At 44.1% G+C, this 19,183-nt stretch overlaps 2 long non-coding RNA genes across 2 annotated transcripts in view; one reads left to right on the top strand and one right to left on the bottom strand.

Moving 5' to 3' along the window:
* LOC140215947 (uncharacterized) overlaps positions 1-19,183 on the top strand; it is a 521,743-nt gene that overhangs the window by 323,201 nt on the left and 179,359 nt on the right. The gene's annotated exons all lie outside the window — the stretch shown is intronic.
* LOC129387540 (uncharacterized) overlaps positions 1-19,183 on the bottom strand; it is a 73,615-nt gene that overhangs the window by 17,188 nt on the left and 37,244 nt on the right. The window contains exon 2 of the long non-coding RNA XR_008614705.1: positions 17,934-18,028. This is a non-coding gene — a long non-coding RNA (uncharacterized lncRNA). The remainder of the gene's footprint in view (positions 1-17,933; positions 18,029-19,183) is intronic.

The following is a 19,183-nucleotide window of genomic DNA, read 5'->3' as shown; positions in this document are numbered from 1 at the left end:
AATTTTGTACAGGCGTCCCCCAGTTGGCGCACGATATGGCTTTCTTCAGGAAATAATCGCTTGGGCAGGAGGCTGCGCCATTCAAACTCCCGTGGACGCCTTCTGGGCACAAAAATGCTCAACAAAATGGGCCCGGGGCCACTACGGTATTTAACAACATAGCCATGCACCTGCGAATTGATGGCGCATGTAATGGCAAATCAAGATGTTTCGTCCCATAACCTAGCGGTTCTGTGTATATATTCACGAATTGAACAGTCGAGAATCGGCGCTTGTGTCTATGGAAGAAAGTGCTTATAAGTTAACAGGACCGTGGTGTTAGGGGCATCTCATGCGATATATTGTTTACTTTGACGGTGAAAGGCGTAATAGGCGTTTGAAAAGAGCGAACAACAAAATTGAAATCAAACAAACAAAGGAATGGGAGGGCTGGCGGATGCTGAGTTGGCTTTGTTGTTCGTGAGAAAACGCCTCTGACAACGCACACAGAAGCTGCTAAAAGAGAAAGCTGCAAAACGAAGACGCCTCTTCGCGGACGCTTCTCGAACGGAGCGCTTCAAACATCAAGAAATGTTTTGTGTTGAGTCTACTGTGACGAGTAGCGCTTGTCTTGAGTGCCGCAGGCGAACGGCTCACTCCTTGGGGAACGTACATCGAAACGTGGACTGTGGAGTTCGCCCACCTAGTTTGTTTGTCACCGGTAAGCAAGGCTGGAAACATAAAAAGGGCTCCACATCACTAGGTTTTAAGAGATCCCAGAGAAAAAATAAGGTAGTGAACAAAGGGAATTTTTTCTCAGATGTGTGACATGTGCTCTTTTCAGCGAAGAGCTTCTTCTGGGGCAGGGCTGTGAATTTTCTTCCATGTTTTCTTTGTAACGAATCCAGTATTGACTTTGTCGCGAGTCTAACACTAAGTCTAAAGGATGCCCGTGAACAGGAACTACTGGTGTTGTTATTGCTACGTTTCAACACACCTTGTCTGTTCTCCGCAACTGTAGCTCCAAAAGAAGGAAACCCAGCCATAACTTGAGTAGCTAAAACAGATAAAAAGCATATCTTTTATTCCAAATCAGAGAAAATGTAAAGCTTACGCTCGCGTTTACTTGCGCCTCAACCGTCCTTGTTGGCCATGTTAGCTTGATCTGTGTATTCACGCTAGCGACAACACCTTGTAAGTTATAAGCAAGCATATAAAACTACGCAGGTTATTCCCTGTGCATTGAAACCTTAAATGACAGTGCGTTTATATGTTAGCAAGCGAGCTTACAAAGAAACTGATATTTGAGAACGGCTATGCTTGCAGAACTGCTGGTGTAGTTTTGGAGTCTGTTTAGAAATTATTATGCAAATATTTAAGGAAGACTAGTGTACCCTTGTTTCAAACGTTCAAGTTGAAATTTAGCTGGTTAACACTTTCGCACTCGCGCCATCTTCCTTGTGCGAGCAATGTTGAACTAGGATCCATCGTGCGACTATCCTAGTAAACAAGAGAAGCAATTGAGTCCCTAAGTATTCGTTAGAATTGTTACAGGTGACGGAAATCAAGCTGATATGTTACAAAAGCAATTTTAACAACCCTAACACACCATGTTTTACATACTATATATGTAGTGATGAATACAAAGGTTGTTTTAGTGTAGATAATTGCCCATGTTTCTCGATACATTTGTTTCGTGTAATGAGTCACGGCAGGCACCCTCCCAGGTTGCATGACTTGAAAACGTGTTTCACGTAATTCATGTCAGAAAGTTCTGAGAAGTCACATTAAGCAAAACAAGGAGGCGTTGAAGAGTGTTCGAAACAAATATCATTGTAGACGTAAGAATAAATGTAGTGGTGTATTTATTATTCATAGAAATCGAATGCATCTTCTCCGCCGCTGACCAAATTGCCTCTTCCAGATAACATAATTCTTGACTTTAAGATGAATTATTCTGAGGCGGACAGTACTTCCAAGAGAAATCGAAATACATATTAAAAGAATTAACCAAATTCCACTAGTTCACTTCCTTATTAATTACCTTAAGGTACAGTTGCAGCTCACAAAATGTACTGGATGAGTGCTTTGTTCCATTTCCCTTTTTAACAAAACGCTCTTTTATGCACTGAAGCACAAAAACGAACGCCCATGTATTTGGTCCCACACTATAGACCGTTTCATCGGGCGAGGAGGATAGGGCGCGTGGAGAGCCTTTCCTCCTCTCTGGCTTGGGCGATCCGGCGCGGCGCTGCTTGAAAGTATTGCTGTCGCGTGCTGCGGAACGATTTCGAGATGTTTTAGATCGTACTTTGTGAAATTTACGCCATGTTCGTTCATATAAGGTCGTCAGGGAAGCCTTTCAGTGCATCGGTAACTACTGCGGGCAGAAATATGTCTTGGGGGCGTAAAAATGTGACGCGCATAATCAGCCGCGGTGTACGCGCATTATCAGTCGCGGTGCGTGTATGTGTTGTTTACTATTTTGCTTATATCGATTTTAATTCAACAAAGAAAACCGGCGTCTCTGTATTACCAGCATTAAATGGTAAATCAGCTCACTGTCTGATCGATTGGCGTAGGGAGTAAAACATAAAACATAAGAGCGGATGCTCCTGCACGGCCAACCTGAGGCAACCACGAAACAGCTGAGCGGCAGGCGCTATCAAATATTTGTGGTACACTGGCATCATTCTCACGCATTTCAAGTCTAGTATGCTTGAAATTATGTCTACGCTAGCCTTGCTGCATGAGGCCCATGGCGCTGCTCAACATAGCGATCACTGCGGTTGGTGAGCCAGCACGATACATATATAAGCTGTGTGCTTCGGCATTGCCTTTTTGGCCTGTATACAGCCATAATATATGAGAGGGTTCGCATAAAAAGAATGCGATGGCTATTTTTGAGCGCAAAATTTCCGTAATAAGTGTCAGTGCGTGGTAGAGAAATGAACGAACATAACCAAAAAGAAATTCGGTTATCATCCTCTTTCTCTAAAAAGCAAGAGAAAACGGGCTAACGCCGCACAACGTTTATAAATATATACCCGCTGATGCCGTATGCTTGGACCATGCGCTATATAGAACAGAGATATCTGTAATCCAGCACCCACTACTGCTTAGGACGCTCGCACAGTTCGTAAACGGTTGCTTTGCTGGACAAGCTTAATTCAGACTGTAAGGTATGCTGCTATTACTAGCCAAAACTATTTTATTCATGGGTGGAAACCTCATCCATCCAACCAAGTAGTTACGCAATGTGACCTGCAGCGAACAGTTTGAACGCTTGTCAAAGTATAACAGCACAGCTCCTATTGTAACAGAACGATCGTCGCGTATGTTTCATGGCTCCTAAACCGCAGCTTAGAAATACAGGATAATACTGCAATAAGGTAACATTACTGATTCGAACATTCGGAAATACACAATTGATCTCCGAGGCTGATTGTAGGCTCAAGTATGCGCGCACACATCGCGCTGCGTGTTCCGTCCACCTCAACGCCAGCAGAAATTCCGGCCATCACGCCTTAAACCACTCCAGCACGTTTCACAGAACCGTTTACCACGTAGAAGACGCACGTCATACTCAACAGACCACACGACCGTGAAAACAAACGCCAAAACCTACCGCCGAGCGTACACCTGCCATGCAAAAGACCGCTTTCACCCAAGCCAGTATGGCGCTGCTCATAGGCGGCGCCACTGCGCTCACAATATGGCAGCGCCTACGAAAAAACGGTCTATAGGAACTGAGAGCCGCCGTGGCTGCTTAGGGGCTATGGTGTTGGGCTGCTAAGAACGAGGTCGTGGGATCGAATCCTGGCCATCGTGGCCGCATTTAAATGGGGCGACATGCGAAAACACATGCCTACTTAGAATTTGGTGCACGGTAATGAATACCAGTTGATCCAAATTATTCCGACGCCCCCCACTACGGCGTGCTTCATAATCAGATCGTAGTTTTGGCACGTAAACCCTGATAATTTAATGGGAAATGACATCTCGAATATGGCGCCCTCCTCGAAGTTCATTTCAACTGGTCACTTCTTGCAAACTCACCGGATGCAATTCGTAAATTGAAATGTGTCGTTAATTAGCGAACTTCTAATACTTACTTATGTAAGTGTTTCGAATTTTTGTGCTAGTTATGTCTGCCTCTTCGAATAATGCAGCTTAAGGACAGTACTTATGCTATCTGTCATCGGCGATTTTTAAAAATATTGTTAAACATAAACTTGATCACCCCATATGTTGCAATGCGCCGCATTGTTTGCCACCTTTCCTTTTATTTCATTGCGCTTAGCTTTCTTTTGCATGGGAAGAATACGATCTCTGCGAGGGAGCGCAATTACGCGGTTTGTTCTTAAATGGGGTAGTTCTTAAATGCGACACCATTTTTATGGATTCCCTCTTCCAATCTGGTCTCTCTGACTGCCGTCTTTCGATGACGTAGTAAAAGCAATCACGAAAAACCAGTTCAACGATGAATCCAACCCGAGCCTGAAGCATGGTAAGCGAAGCACCAATCCACGGCGCCCCACCAACAGTTGACTCGGGGCACGGGATACGCACGACAGTAGAACGGAAGACCACCGCCGCCGCCGTGCTGTTGCAATATCAATGCACCTGCGCGGCATCGTGCGTGAGGGGTTAGAAGATTAGGTAACTTCATTATAATACTTGCTTTAATTACGGTTCATGTTTATATAAAAAAAGTTGAAGGGAGTCGACATAAAGGTCCCTATGTTTCCATGTTAACCCATTTCAACATGGCCTTCTAGACCATGAGGACTGACGTTAAATTATTCGTTGAAATTAAATCACCGGATCCCGCATGCTGGACTCAAAGCGCGGCTCGAGGTTCCACGCCCCTGTGGCGCAGTAGGGTGCTGTAGAAAAAGAAGAAATAGGAGTCTTACTATAACGCGCGATAGCACGTTCTACTTCGCACTAGCTGCTGCAGCGGCTATGCGTCTGGCTACGGTTTGTGTAAATCGCCCAATCAGAATCAGCTTGTGGGAAGAGGGAAGTGCGACGGCAGCTTCTTTATGCGCCAGGCTTTCACATTACGGAGGGATTGAACGTAAAGCCGGCGTCCCGGTGCTGCATGCGCAATGAGGTAAATTGCAGGAATTATTTCACGCTTGCTAGCCGCCGTGGTTGCTCAGTGCCTATGGTGTTAGGCTGCTGAGCACAAGGTCGCGGTATCAAATCCTGGCCACGGCGGCCGCATTTCGTTGGGGGCGAAATGCGAAAACATCCGTGTACTTAGATTTAGCTGCACGTTAAGGAACCCCAGGCGGTCGAAATTTCCAGAGTCCTCCACTACGGCGTGCCTCATAATCAGAAAGTGGTTTTGGCATGTAAAACCCCATAATTTTTAATCCCTCGCTTGTTATTTAAGCCTACATGGTAATTCATAAATGTAGAAACCTAAAACTAGAGTGTTATTGTTATTTTCTTCATCTTTTCAATTTGCAAATATACAGTAAAGTTTGTGACTGGGAATGGAATAATAATTAGTCTAATGAGTGCGTGAATTGGTTTCGTTTTTGTTGGAAGTGATGTTTGTCTGAGCAAATAAATAATCTCTATTGACTCACTCCAAGCTTGCAATTTTTTTTTAAATAAAAGTGTTTCAAGTCAAGACAAAAAAGCCACACGCTACAACGTGATTCTTTTTCAAGGTATACGTTTTTTTTTTTTTTCTAGAAAGGCTACGAGCATAGCGGGCACTTCAAAGGAGGAGTCCCTATGCAGAGGAGTTCCTAGGCAAGGCCAGTACACTTTGCCGCTTTGGCGCAAATTATCTTTTACGAAGACTTCTAGCCTACGAAACCCTTGTGGTTACGGTGCCTTATACTTTGTGTTTCACAGAAATTAACGCGGCCGCCACTATACTAAAAAAAATTAGGTGAGATAACTTTGCAATGACAGGCTGCTGCCAAATTTGATTTCTTCTTCTGGCGCCGCTGGACGCTTAGTCAGCGCATAATGTAACAGGAAAAGGCACCGCGTTCTTCTTTGCTGAACGAAGGAAGCGTTCTTCGCTTATGGTGATTTTTTTCTTGCCTGCATAAACCTGTTCACTTTCCCTTGTCGCGTCACCATCCATTGCTTCCGGGTAATGTCATTCGTGCTCGAATCATGCCCTTCTGAGGAATAAGCTTCTATCGCTCGAGCGCTTGCTCACGCAGCACGCAAGAGGGCACGCTGCTGAATAGTGGTATGAAAGAGCAACGAAAGTGGCTGTGCTAACCTTTTTCTTTATTAGTGCTAACATAGTTAGCAGCCACACAAAAGAAATGCGCGGTCGCCCTGGCATTTGGACAAGATGCAGGGCGACGATCGAAGGCTGCAGGAGAGATGCTTATTCAAAGGCACGAATTTGGCAGAGGCGGATGTATACGTATAAATGGCTGCATTCTCGACGCTCTGTGTTTGGAGAGCGATTAAGACGGAAGACTCGTAGACGAGCCGCAAAAGTGAAAGAAAACAGAACAAATGCATTCTCTTGGTTGAATAGACAAACTTCCAAATACTTAGAGAACAACTATACGGCCTTGGAGAAGAATGCTTAGGAACGCAACGAAAGGTGAACGCAGGAAATGACATGTGGGACCTCTGACAACCCTACATTTCATGCCTTAGGTTCAGTTGAGGAAGCAAAGGAACGATGCCTTCGATGTAGTGCCAAGAATGAACACCTTCGTTTAAAAAAAAATAACTCCTATTTTTTTCGCTTTCTCTCAGGCAGGCAACATCTAATCTGGGGCGTGTGTTGAAGTCAGTGCACGTAATACCACACATTACTCTTTTTGGTGTATGTCCAATGTTCGTTTAAATGTATAGTGACCATATTTTACGTCAGAAAATTAATCTCCATGTTATTGAGCGCTATCAATAAGTGCATATTAGAAAATCCCAAGTGATTAATGGTAACTTTAGGGATATAAGCAGATAAATGGTCTTGTGTAAATAAAAGGAAACAAGAATTGGCGTATTTCGGTAAAAATCTCTCGATATATCGTTAAAAGGGCTTGAAAGCTTCCATATTTGCTGCTGATGCAAGCCGAATCGCTCGGACACTAGTACAGACCGACAGTGCAAAGTTTGTAATGGCGCATGCATAAGTCGCAGGATGCCTAATAAACCCTATATTAAAGTACACGTACGGCCTACTCAAATTGGCGTCACACATGGCCTCTATTCAGGCTATGGGCCCCACCGGTATACTGTACTTCATAGCCACGCGCAAGAAACAAGTCAGTCCTTAACCAATGGACTTCTAACGATACATTACTAATCATCTTCCAGTTCCTCTTGGTTGTATCGAGCTTCTGACGCACAGCGAAGGGGTTAGAGAGGGAAGCATAGCCAAACTTCTCCAACTCGCCCAGCCTTCCACACATGCGAACTTCTCCGACATCGTTAGGCGTAAGTGCTATCTAGCAGAGCCTCGTGTTCTTTGTATCTTTTATTACGTGACAACGCGAAAGTTTCTCTACTTGGAATGTACTCGTAAGTGATCGACTTGTGCTGCATTACTATTGCATAGGACATCATACCACAGATCTCACCGCCCCCTTCCGTAACGCAAAATGATGTCGTTTCTTTTCTCTTTTATAGTGTCTTTTTCTTTCTTTTTTTCTAACGGCCCAGTAAATTTCTTCCGGCCCCCAGATAGGCTTAGAGAGACGCTGAGAAGAAGCTGCAAAAGTCATAGCGAATCACTTTCGTGCCACACGTAAAGCTTCTTTCGGTGGTTCTGCTGACAAAGCTCCTCAGACCCATATTGCTGACAAAGCCACATGGCTTGTCTTTAGGGAGCCATAATAGTTAGTATTTCCCTTACTTCTGCACTTTCAAGTTTTAACCGCTTGCACAATCGCTGTTACTGTACAGAAGCGAGATAAAGCACCGCACTTGTGCTGAGACATCGCGTTCGTGAGCTGACCTATGGCAATTCACGACTGCCCTCCTCATTCCTTTAAGTATAGCGCTCATTTTCGCAACGAATCTCCTTCCTGTTTAGGTTTTACTCTCGGAAGGCACCCTCAGCAGAATTTATTAAGGCGGCAAGTTGAAAGTGACGCCCAATGTAATCCTCTCACGATGTCAGCTCGTCCCGGTGCGGATGCATGTCGAAGGAACTCTTCTTAACATGCGCCTGCAAGCGGTGGTAAAGTGGAACTCTTGTAAATGCCTTCATGTTGCAGTTTGATGCGGCCGAATTCCCAAGTGTCGAGTAAGCGAGCAAAAAAAGAAGCGCGTAAGGATCGCGTAAAGCCTGCATTAAGACCTCTGTTGCACGAACACAATGAAGTATGCACATGCTTGTAATGATCGAAGTCGAAATAAAAATCACAGGAGAATATTTTAAGGGTGACCCAACAGCATCGACGGGCTTCAGTAGAGACCACCACAGCTCATGACTTGAGTCACGGGAAATATTTCAACTGTTTTACCAGGCTTTAGTTTGCTCTTCATGTCGGCATCAATCGGTGTCTGTTATATCTAAAGTTGCCGCTACTGGCTCGATCAGCACACGCAGAGTGCTCAGTTAAGTCTTTGTTTGACATCGTTCTGCTGACCCGGTAAATTGGAACAATTGTCACTGCTAGATTCTGATCTTTTGCGTAATGCGCCCGCCGTGACAAGGCGATACTGGTCATAACATGGGCGGAGCGTCGCTCGAATCACTGGAAAAGCGCAAACAGGAATAAATAGCAATCATCACATACTTCGGCCCTGTTTTTGATTTCTTCTTGCAATGGCTAAACAAAACATGCTTCGTATCTTAACTTCTTTCGCCATGATATTTTCGTTTACTGCAACACAAAAACTGAAGCCACGAATTTTGCTGCGGGAATTGACGCAAAAAATATAATAACAAATAAATGAAAAAATAAAAAAAGAAATTGTTGAACAACTAAGAATAAGCAAACAACTTTGTGGTAATAATTAGGTAGACTGCAAGAATGCGGACGACCATATACAGGGTGTGTCAGCTAACTTTAGCCAGTGTTTAAAAATGTGCGAATACCCCGTAACTGGACAGAAGCCAGGCAATGTTGTTTGCCGTCGCTTGGATATACTCAGATTATTTTTTCTTTCATTCCGCCTAGATCAACTTCTCAGATATTATTTCATTTCATTTCATTTATTTCATTTATTTTCACCTTAAAGGCCCGGAGGCATTACATAAGAGAGGGCTTTAATCCTTGTAACAATGTTAGAAGAAATGTACAGAACAGTAAAGAAACAACAATAAACAAATACAAGCCAGGGACAATTGCGAAAAAAAGGAACATCGTGTTAGAGTAAGGGTAAGTGGGATCAGTAATTAAGCAGGGTGGTTATTTAACATTTCGCGGAACGTTTTACGGTCAGTGCATGACACGATATCTTCTGGGAGATGGTTCCAATGGGTTATAGCGTCGGGGAAGAATGAAGTGTTCATGGCAGATGATCGGGTGTTAATGTTTGCTATGGGACGACTGCGGCTTAAGCGAGGGGATGACCGTAAGGGTGGATTTAACAGGGAATGCCTGGAGTGTGGATGGTAATAGAAGGTGTGAAGCAAGCAGAGACGAGAGATGATCCGGCGGGAAGCAAGTGATGGTAGTTCAAGTGTACGTTTTAGTGCGGTTATGCTGGTATCACGAGAGTAATTGGAAATTATAAACCGAGCAGCGCGCTTCTGTATTGCTTCTATGTCATAGGTTAGATATGATTGGGAAGGATGCCAGATGGATGACGCATATTCTAACTGCGGACGTACGAATGTTAGATATGCTAGCTTTTTTTATTTCTGGTGATGCAGCTTTCAGGTTGCGTTTTAAATATCGAAGGGTGCGTGAAGCATTAGAACAGATGGTGTCAATATGAGTTGCCCATGATAGTGTCGATGTCATGTGAACGCTGAGATATTTGTAAGACGGGGCATGATTGATAGGAGCTGAATTTATTGTGTAGGTGTGACTGGTTAAGCTGTGGTTGCGGGTGAATGACAGAGCGTTGCATTTAGTAAGGTTAAGCGGCATGTACCATTTCTCGCACCATACTGCGATGGAATCGAGATCCTGTTGTAGTGCGGTGATTTCATTCGAGCCTTTGATTGGGGAATATAGGACACAGTCATCCGCGAAAAGACGTAATTTATTCTTAATGTTAGCAGGTAAGTCATTGATGTAGATGAGGAAAAGTAGAGGCGATAAACCAGCGCCCTGCGGCACACCCGATGTTACGCTGCTAAGAGATGAATTATGGTTATTTGCAGAGGTAAACTGTGTGCGCCCTTTTAAGAAGTGTTCCAGCCAGGTAAGAAAGATATTTGGGATTCCGATGGATGCGAGTTCTTGAAGTAAGTGATTGTGGGAAACGCGGTCGAATGCTTTTGAGTAATCCAAGAAAATGGCATCAATCTGCAAATGCAGGTCCATGAAACGTAGAATTTCATGGGTGAACTCGGCGAGTCGGGTCTCGCATGAAAATTGTTTTCTGAAGCCATGCTGGTGAGGGTAAAAGATGTTGATATATTCCAGGTGTGACATTAGGTTGGATGAGATTATATGTTCCAGAAGTTCAGAAGGAATGCTGGTGAGAGAAATTGGGCGATAATTTATAGCACGGGAGCGGTCGCCATTCTTGAAGATTGGTACGACATGGGCCTTTTTCCAGTCGTCGGGCAAGCTTTCAGTCTTTAAGGATTGCGTAAATATTAGATGTAGTACCTGGCTAGAAATTTTACTGGTGTTAACTAGTATTTTGGCGTTAATTCCATCACACCCGGCTGAGGTGGTTAGTTTGAGTGAACTAATGAGGCTACATATACCATCAGGGTTGATCTTGATGTCTGGCATTAATTTTACTGGGAGGGCAGGTATTGATTCAATGAGAGTGTCATTAGTGTTGGAGAAAACTGAGGTGAAGTAGTCGTTAAGAGCTGACACGCATTTCTCAGAGTTAATGAGATTACCATCCGGATCTGTTAGTTCAGTCTGTCTAGAATGTGTCTTTACTGAAAGTAGGCGCGAGAATTTGTTGGGGTTTCATCGTAGAATCGTCAGAAGGTCATGATTAAAGAAGTTATCTTTGGCTATCGTCAGCTCCTGAGAATATTGGTTAGCGCACAGTTCGTATTTTCCCCATGTTTCTGAGTTATTTGTAAGCTTAGCTTTTCGGTAAAGCTTTTTCTTTTTAGTAAGGAGAGCTTTCAGTCGTTTATTAAACCATTCATTGTTAGAGTCGGATTTCACGAGAACTGTTGGTATGTATCTAGCTTCCAGGCTGAGCAATGCATTCTTATAAAGTTCCCAGTTGCTATCGACAGTTCTTGATAAATAAGACTGCTGAAAATTATTAAAAAATTTATGAAGTTCGTTATTTATGGCGTCAAAGTCCGCCCTTTTGTAATCTTTTATTATTTTTGTTGTGGGTGACTTTTTCTTAAGCGCTATTGTCATGCAGATATGGATGAGGTTTTGATCGCTAAGACCGGGTAGTGTGGTAACGCTCTTTAAGCTATCAGGGCAAGATGTGAGCATAAGGTCAAGGGTGTTATCCCCTCTTGTAGGACATGATATCACCTGATGTTGGTTGAAGTCTAGAATATGGTCAATAAATTATTTAGCTTCGGATAACGGTGACCTGTTGGTTACAGAAAGCAGAGGCCAGTTAATGTTAGGGTAATTGAAATCGCCAAAGAGGTGAATAGGTGCGTTAGGGAATTTGTCAGTGATGTCGGTTAGTGCTTTACGGAGTGAATCGCAGAATGACGGATGGCTGTCCGGCGGCCTATAGCACACGCCAAAAATTGTATTTCCAGTACCATTGTAAGCGCAAGTCCACAATAGTTCGAGGTTATCATCCCGACTGATCAGGGAAGATGAGAAGGTGTTTCTGATAGCTAATAAAACACCCCCTCCTCTCCGGTTGCTCCTAAATTCTTTAGATACCGAGGTAGTCGCTTGGCAGTTGGGCGTCGAGCGTCGAAAGAACGAGCGTGCCAAGGCAAAACGTGCGGTCGAGACACCGGAGCAAGGCGAAGAACGCCTAGCCAAAAGACGTCGCCAAGAAGCTCAACGCCGTGCTATGGTCTCCCAACAACAGCGGCAGGATCAAGAGAGTGTCACAGACGATCCCAAGACTCGTCGGTGCACTGAACATGCTATTAAACTCGGTGAAAGTGCGAGTGCGTCTACAGTCTTCTTCTCGGACTTTGTGAACAATCCGCTCGGACACATTTGTGAACAAGGCCATAGCCAGATAAGCTTATGTTATCAAGCAAGGCAAGAAATTAAGCAAGCATAACCGTACCTTTACGCTACGTATATCCTGGCATAGCTGGGCTAAGCCACTGCCAATTTTTTTCTTGGCTTCTTGAGATACAGTTTGCCCGTACTTAGCAACACTTACCTAGAAATGTTCGTGCTCTACAGACTATACAAGCTCGTGCTCTCAGGGTTTGTCTTCATTTGCCAAAATGAACATCGACAGCGGCGACTATTGCAATCGCACGGGACCAACCCATACAGGCGCACATTGCGATGGAAGAGTTGAGAGTCCACATTTGGCACTTTGTCCGTGCCCGTTCCCACCATCTGGCAACACTACCGCCAGAAAGGCCGCAGGCATCCTTTTGTGGTACGATTTCGGATTATTACACACGCCTTTCATCAGACCTCACCCCCTCAACTAAGCCATCGATTGCTTCATGGTGTTTGGCTCGACCTACAGTGCCCCTCACCGCGTCAGGAATCAGGAAAAAATCTGAGCTGTCATCACCTGCTCTTAAACAACTTACTCTCCTCCTTTTGCACGAAAGGTACGCCGACCACGTGCATATTGATACTGACGGATCGGCAACTCCTCAGTGTTCCTCTGGAGCCGTGGTTTTCCCAGCGAAAGCCCCCACCATCAGTTTAAGACGTGTCACCCAACGACACCAACGGCTGCGGAACTTGCAGTTCTTCGCGCTGCACTTCATCTTGTCAACCAAGAATAACCTCGAAGATTGTCAATATTCAGTGATTCGAAGGCAGCACTGCAGTCTTTGCTATCAGCCCTGCGGCCTGGACCACACCAACTGGTAGTCGAGATTAGAGAACAACTCCATACCTTGACTGCGAAAGGACACCACGTGACATTTCAGTGGTTTCCAAGTCAATGCGGTGTCAAAGGGAACGAACACGCCGACAACGCTGCTCAGTTGGCTCTTCAAGGCGACGAAGAGGAGCCTATACCGTTATCAAGAACAGATGCCACTAGAAAAATTAGAATGCTCACCCGTGATATCACATTCCCCTTGTGGAACGCAGGCAGTTTTCAAAATAACCGACTGCATAACCTAGCCTCCTCTCTACGCCTTTGCATTCCAGCGGGCTGCTGCCGTCGCAAAGCTATCCTGTTTTGTCGATAATAGCCAGGGGGGGTTTCACTAAGTCCTTTGCATTCCGAATCGGATGGGCCGACGACGCCTCGTGTGATGATTGTGGTAGCGAGGAGTCTCTTCCACACCTTCTCTGTGACTGTCCTCGCTACAATTTAGAGACGATCGCTCGAAATCGCGACAGCGCATTTCGACCAAAGACCTCTAACAGAAGAACTTATTTTACAATGCCGATATGACAAACCAGCGCAGCGGAGGGCGACGAGGGCACTGTTGCACTTTTTAAGGGCAACAGAATTGGACAAATAGCTGTAGCCTGAACAGATGTTTATAGTGCTGCAAGTGCTACTGTGCTGTGTGGTGACGGTATATGGTGACAGTATTTAACTGTGATTGTATGTCTATGCTCCTTTCTTTCTTTATCTCTACTTTGCTATAACTTTACCTCCCCCTCCCCTCTCTCCGCAGCGTACGGTGGCAAACCGGATGTACCCCATCTGGTTAACTTCCCTACCTTTCCCCTTTCTTTTGTCTCTGTCTTTTTCCAAGGTATCATGCACGAAGCTTCATCTTTGGTTTGTTTTTTACGTGAATATGACCGAGTATATGCTTTTTGGAGTCTTCCTGAGAAACAATCAGTACTTTTCCGGCCCTTTTATCCAATTAAGTGAATAAAGGTATTTACAAATAATTATTTAACAGTACGTTCCCATACACTGTCTCATAACGCTGCTGTCGCGTGCGCACGGGGGCGTAGTCTCATATTTTTCAAATTTATTTACGTGCACATTTATTTGTCACTACGTCATTTTCAGGCTGCCGAGGCAAGAGGTAACACGAAATTAACGTTACTAGGCCGTCGGCGATTTTCCTTTTTTACCGGAGAAGATAAAGACGTGATGTCTACCTTGCTCGAAACATTTTTTGGCGTTTCTTTTGTTCGAAACAACTCCCGATCCATCATCTCGTGAGTTGGCACATCAATAAAAAGTTAGCTAATTACCTTTATTTACGTTGTTGAATTACGAACCCTAAAAGATCACTGCCGGTTTATCAAGAGTAGTTCGAACAACATTCACTTGGTTTTATTAACGTAAAATTGTCTGCTTTCGTTGGCAGGTTCGTGCCCAATATCTCGCACAGCCAGCATACTGCTGACTGGTTGTAATTGGACAGAGCCTTGCATGAAAACAACAGTATATGAAAATTGCTTGAACAGAGTAAGATAGAGCGGTCTCCGAGTGTGTGTGTAGCCGACTTAGGCGCGTTTACAGGATTTAAATACACGGAAGTTCTCTACGTAAAGCACTTAACACAAGGAAACAAAGACATCGAGCGTCGTTGCTTGCGAGAATTGATGAAACAAGAAAATGTGCACATTTTTTTTTCTTTTTTTGCGGAATGCACCTGGTTGTGAGGGTACCTTAAATATGAAAGCCGAGAGAAAACAAAATATTCTTCATTCCGTTTCAGAGGCTGGAAATTTGTGGTGAATTATTGCAGCTATGCATATATAGGTACATGTGGTCCTGTAGTATACGTGATGCGTGAGCTTGTAACGAAACAATATTAATTGCGTTCTCGCCTGCGGTATGCCGCAAAAGCTGAAACGCGACAAAACAGTTGTAATTTACGCACAGACATGAGTTATGGATATAATGAAAAATGGATGCATGTTTAATATTGAAACGACACCGAAAACCTTCATTACGCCGATGGATGGCGTTTCAAAGAGACATGCACACTAGCATCTCCAACTTAGTTATGATATCATTTATGATGATGCCCATGCCACTTGACCAATAATACATTACCTAACGCTTTTGCTCTTATATTCCTGTTACTTGCCTACTTACCTGCCAATGGCGGAGTCAATAAACCATTTTTCGTTCCGATCGGTTTAGACTCAGCTATAGCAGCGGAAGCCACAAGGAGAAAATATTGCGATGCCATTGTGTGCCATAATTTACGTGCCAATCTACGCCTCACTCAATGACGCCACCGCATTATTAAAACCTGGCTTCAGGACCGCGCTTTCTAAATTTATTACTGTTGAACATTCATTAAGCACACTTATAGGAGCATAGATACAAAATTGGGAAATAACATTATTGACGACATTTACAGGGGCAAAGGCGCCCTTGGTCGTCATTATTTTGTACCCGCTCATTTGCAACACGGAATATTTTTTTTCGGGAGTGAAAGTAGGCACATACACATTAGAGATGACACTCGGTCTTGAGCGCATGCATTACCGCATGTATTTTGCTTTCTGCATAGACTACTTTCTTGATAACTATATTGGTCCTGCACTATTCAACCATGCTTGAAAAAGAAACGTTTAAGGCGAGAGCAAATGTTTAAAGGCGAACTGCAACGCAAATTTGGGCTACGCAAATTACTTATTTTCAGATATTGTATATATCGAATAGCCGGCGTGCCAGATATTCAAGGTTCAAGGTTCCACCAAGTTTTAAGGCTTCAACTTTTCGACCACGCTATAGAATCTCAGTCTAATTTTGATTAGCTGCAAAGCTTTGAAAAGGCCTACAGATAAGAATTAGCGTGCGTGTTCGTGTTTTCCGGTATCAGTAAAGGGTAGACGAATTCGCGATGGTTTTCTTTTATAAGTGCTGTTAAACCATGGACAGTCGCCTTCGCTAATAATATGTAGAACGTCGTGAGTGGCTGCATATCATTTGCTTTGTAGCCATACAAACCCTATGTAGCTATGTAGCCATAGGCCCAAGTCTTAATTTCAGGCTATATAAAGGAGAGATATCGGACGCATTCACGTGACAACAGCTCTCCCTAACCACACAGCACGCGAGAAGAAAAAAAGTCAATAGTAAAATCGCGAACAATATTAGAGGGAACAGCAATTTCGGCTTTTAACAACCGCTCCTTATTATGTGCAGATTTTAATACGCGTATAAGGGTTCAGTATGTAAGAAGTAGCTTTCCCACCGAAAACTTAGTCTTATTGAACTAGCTTATTCAGGGCATGCATATTTAGCCACTAGGCCTAAGCCATTTGTGTTGTCTCCTAGATATATACGCCGATGGGGTACAGTAAGTATGTTTATTTTCATGCATGTGGTCCGACTGTTTGAAAGTATTCGTGTGCAGACCGCGCTTTTCTAACAGCTGTGTATTTTTTTCCTCCTGACACTACCGTGCATGTAGTCAAAGTTCAGTACAAATAAAAAGAGAGAACGTTTTGCATTTCTAGTTGAAGCCTGTCAGGAAGACAGCAATATCTTCCCGTCCTGCTCGCTAAGAGATATGTCTTGCACTTGACATGCACGTCACTATATATCAGTCCAAAAGTTCACGCAACACTGTGTTCGCGGTGTTCAGGTTCATTTTCTTCACAATGACAAAAGTCGAAGAGTAAGGTCAACGATCTTGCAGCACCTTTTTAGCGCTCTACCACAGCGGGGATTCGTTTCAAGTAGCAGTGGAATGTTTGTTCGCGTTACCAAAAAGCAGAAATGCAAAAGATGGACGGAAGCAGGAACGAAAAGGGCAACAGAAACAGCGTTTCATTCCTACTTGCATCTGTATGTGCAGGCCTCGCTTTACGTAATATAAATCCCTACCAACTTTCTCAAACTTCAGTAGCTAAAAGTGAACAATTCGATGCTGTTGACTCCAGGCTCGGATAATGCATCCGCCTGCAAGAAAGATGCTTGAGGGACACCAGGGACAGTTGCGACACTGAGCGAGGATATTGAGTTGATGGACTTTACGAAAAAACATTAGCCTTGTTGTCCAAGATGCACTTCGTCCATATCACTGTGACATTACTCAAGTAAAATTGCACCTGCTCGTTGTTTGCTATAGAATGCGATGCTCCTCAGACGAATGCCTGGTCACATTGTGCATCGTCATATCTGGCTGTCTCCAATACACCACCACTGCAGTCTTCGCATTTTATTAGGCCTTCTGCAATGGCTTCAAATAAGACCTACCGTGCACAGAATTAATAAGTTGTCTCTCTGACGGCGCAGCATCACAATGTAACATAAAAGTTTAGTAAATATCTATGGGCAGGCGAAAAAACTACAACCTCACAGCTGGGTGAAATTCTTTTTCCCACTATTGAGAAAAGGTTCTTGCAATGGTGTCGGTGGTAGGTTGAAAACGCTGGAAGATAGGCAAAATCTACAGAGTCCTTATAGTGACTAGTTATTGATGCCGCATTAGGTGTTCACATGTCTACATCAATATTTTCAAGTAAAACTGATTTTGGTGCCGGAAAGAATCTTTTCGAAAAATGATGGGCAGTTGGGATCCTGCATCGAATACAAGAAATGATGTCCTATTATTTTGGGCCATCATCGCACAACCAAGTAATGTCGAAAAAGAACACGTACTACCATTATTAAGCCACCTGCTCCTTACAGCACCACTTGTTTAAGTGTCGCACAACGTTTAACATCACCACACCAACCACTATACATAAGTGACGTGTTTCATCGTAATGAATTTCTAAACAATAATTTTTACGGCGAAAAAAATATACCCTTTTGCAACTTCTATCATTACTTGTACTTACGCTGAAGCCCATAATAACATTTTTTACGTATTAATACGTAAGCGCTCCTGGATGAGTATGCCAGCATAATTTGTCCGTCCCGTGATGCCTTATATCTGCAAAATAAATGCATATTTGGTCTATTTAACGCATGTAATGGTTGTATTGGTGTAATAGTAGATGCTTGGTTGCGTTGCAAAAAAGAAAACATTCTGACTGTAATTTGAGCCATGGACAGCAGCGTACGGAAGCATTATTTGGCGAGTACCCCAGCTAAGTCTATGCCTCCCGTGACGCCCTATAGGCACCGGGCTTGGGATGAGTTTGGACCCGTGGCGCCTTCATGTGGTGGAGCCACGAATGTAATGGTATGTGACGACCGGTTCGGTCCCAGAAGGCGCTGCCGCCAGCTACGTTTATCTGTGTTCCGTCGTTTTCTTCGGTTTTGCGTTGCCGAAATACCAAGTGAAACCAAAGCTGATCGAACAGGCTGCGTTTTTCGATGCACAAACAGTCACTGAAAGATTAATAAAGCTATTTAGGCCATTCACTTCAATCGTTTTTCTTTGCGGTCCCACCAGATGGAACGGTGGAAAGACTGGGTGCGCGTGGTCTGTAGGCAACCGTACTACAGCGCTCCGCAATTGAAACACGATACTCGAAGCGCATGACTCGCTGGCGCTTCTTGCACCCCCTGTAAGTGATTGGGTCACCGAGCTAATGGATCGTGGTACACAGTGATAGCGATAACCTTTGTCCCACATTTTGACTGCATTTGGTCCCACAGTGATCACCTAGTGCTCAGCTGTGGCGCAAAGAAAAGAAGAATAAAAAAAGAAGACGGTGGCTGCCGCGCGCTCCGAGCATTGTGTTCCAATCGCTGAGCACTGTACATTTCCGACGCTGCTTTGTTATGGTCTCGTAGCTCTAACATTAGCCGTTCATACGCAAAAGCTTCGTGGCCTGTCTTCGCCTCCGCAGCTACACGGCTCCGGAGCTTGGGCTACGAAGGCGAACACTAAGATTTGTAGCCACAATTTTCTATCATATAAGTGCAACAGTCTTTCTTTTTGGGTATATTTTCCTTACTGACACTTCTCAACGCTGGTTGCATCAGGCACATGACCGTTTGCTGTGCATCGACAGTGAACGCAAACGCACCGGCGTGTTTATACTTCCTGCCGCAGACGGCTCTCGTCGCGCTAAGCTGCCTGAAATGGACCACGACTGAAGTTTTTACTGAGCTCAGCGTAGTTTTTCAGATTTCCTAA

This window comes from Dermacentor andersoni, chromosome 2 (genome assembly GCF_023375885.2).
Source record: "Dermacentor andersoni chromosome 2, qqDerAnde1_hic_scaffold, whole genome shotgun sequence".
Classification (NCBI taxonomy): Eukaryota; Metazoa; Arthropoda; class Arachnida; order Ixodida; family Ixodidae; genus Dermacentor; species Dermacentor andersoni.
The sequence above is the reverse complement of the archived record's forward strand: the minus strand, read 5'-3'. Positions and strand labels throughout refer to the sequence as shown.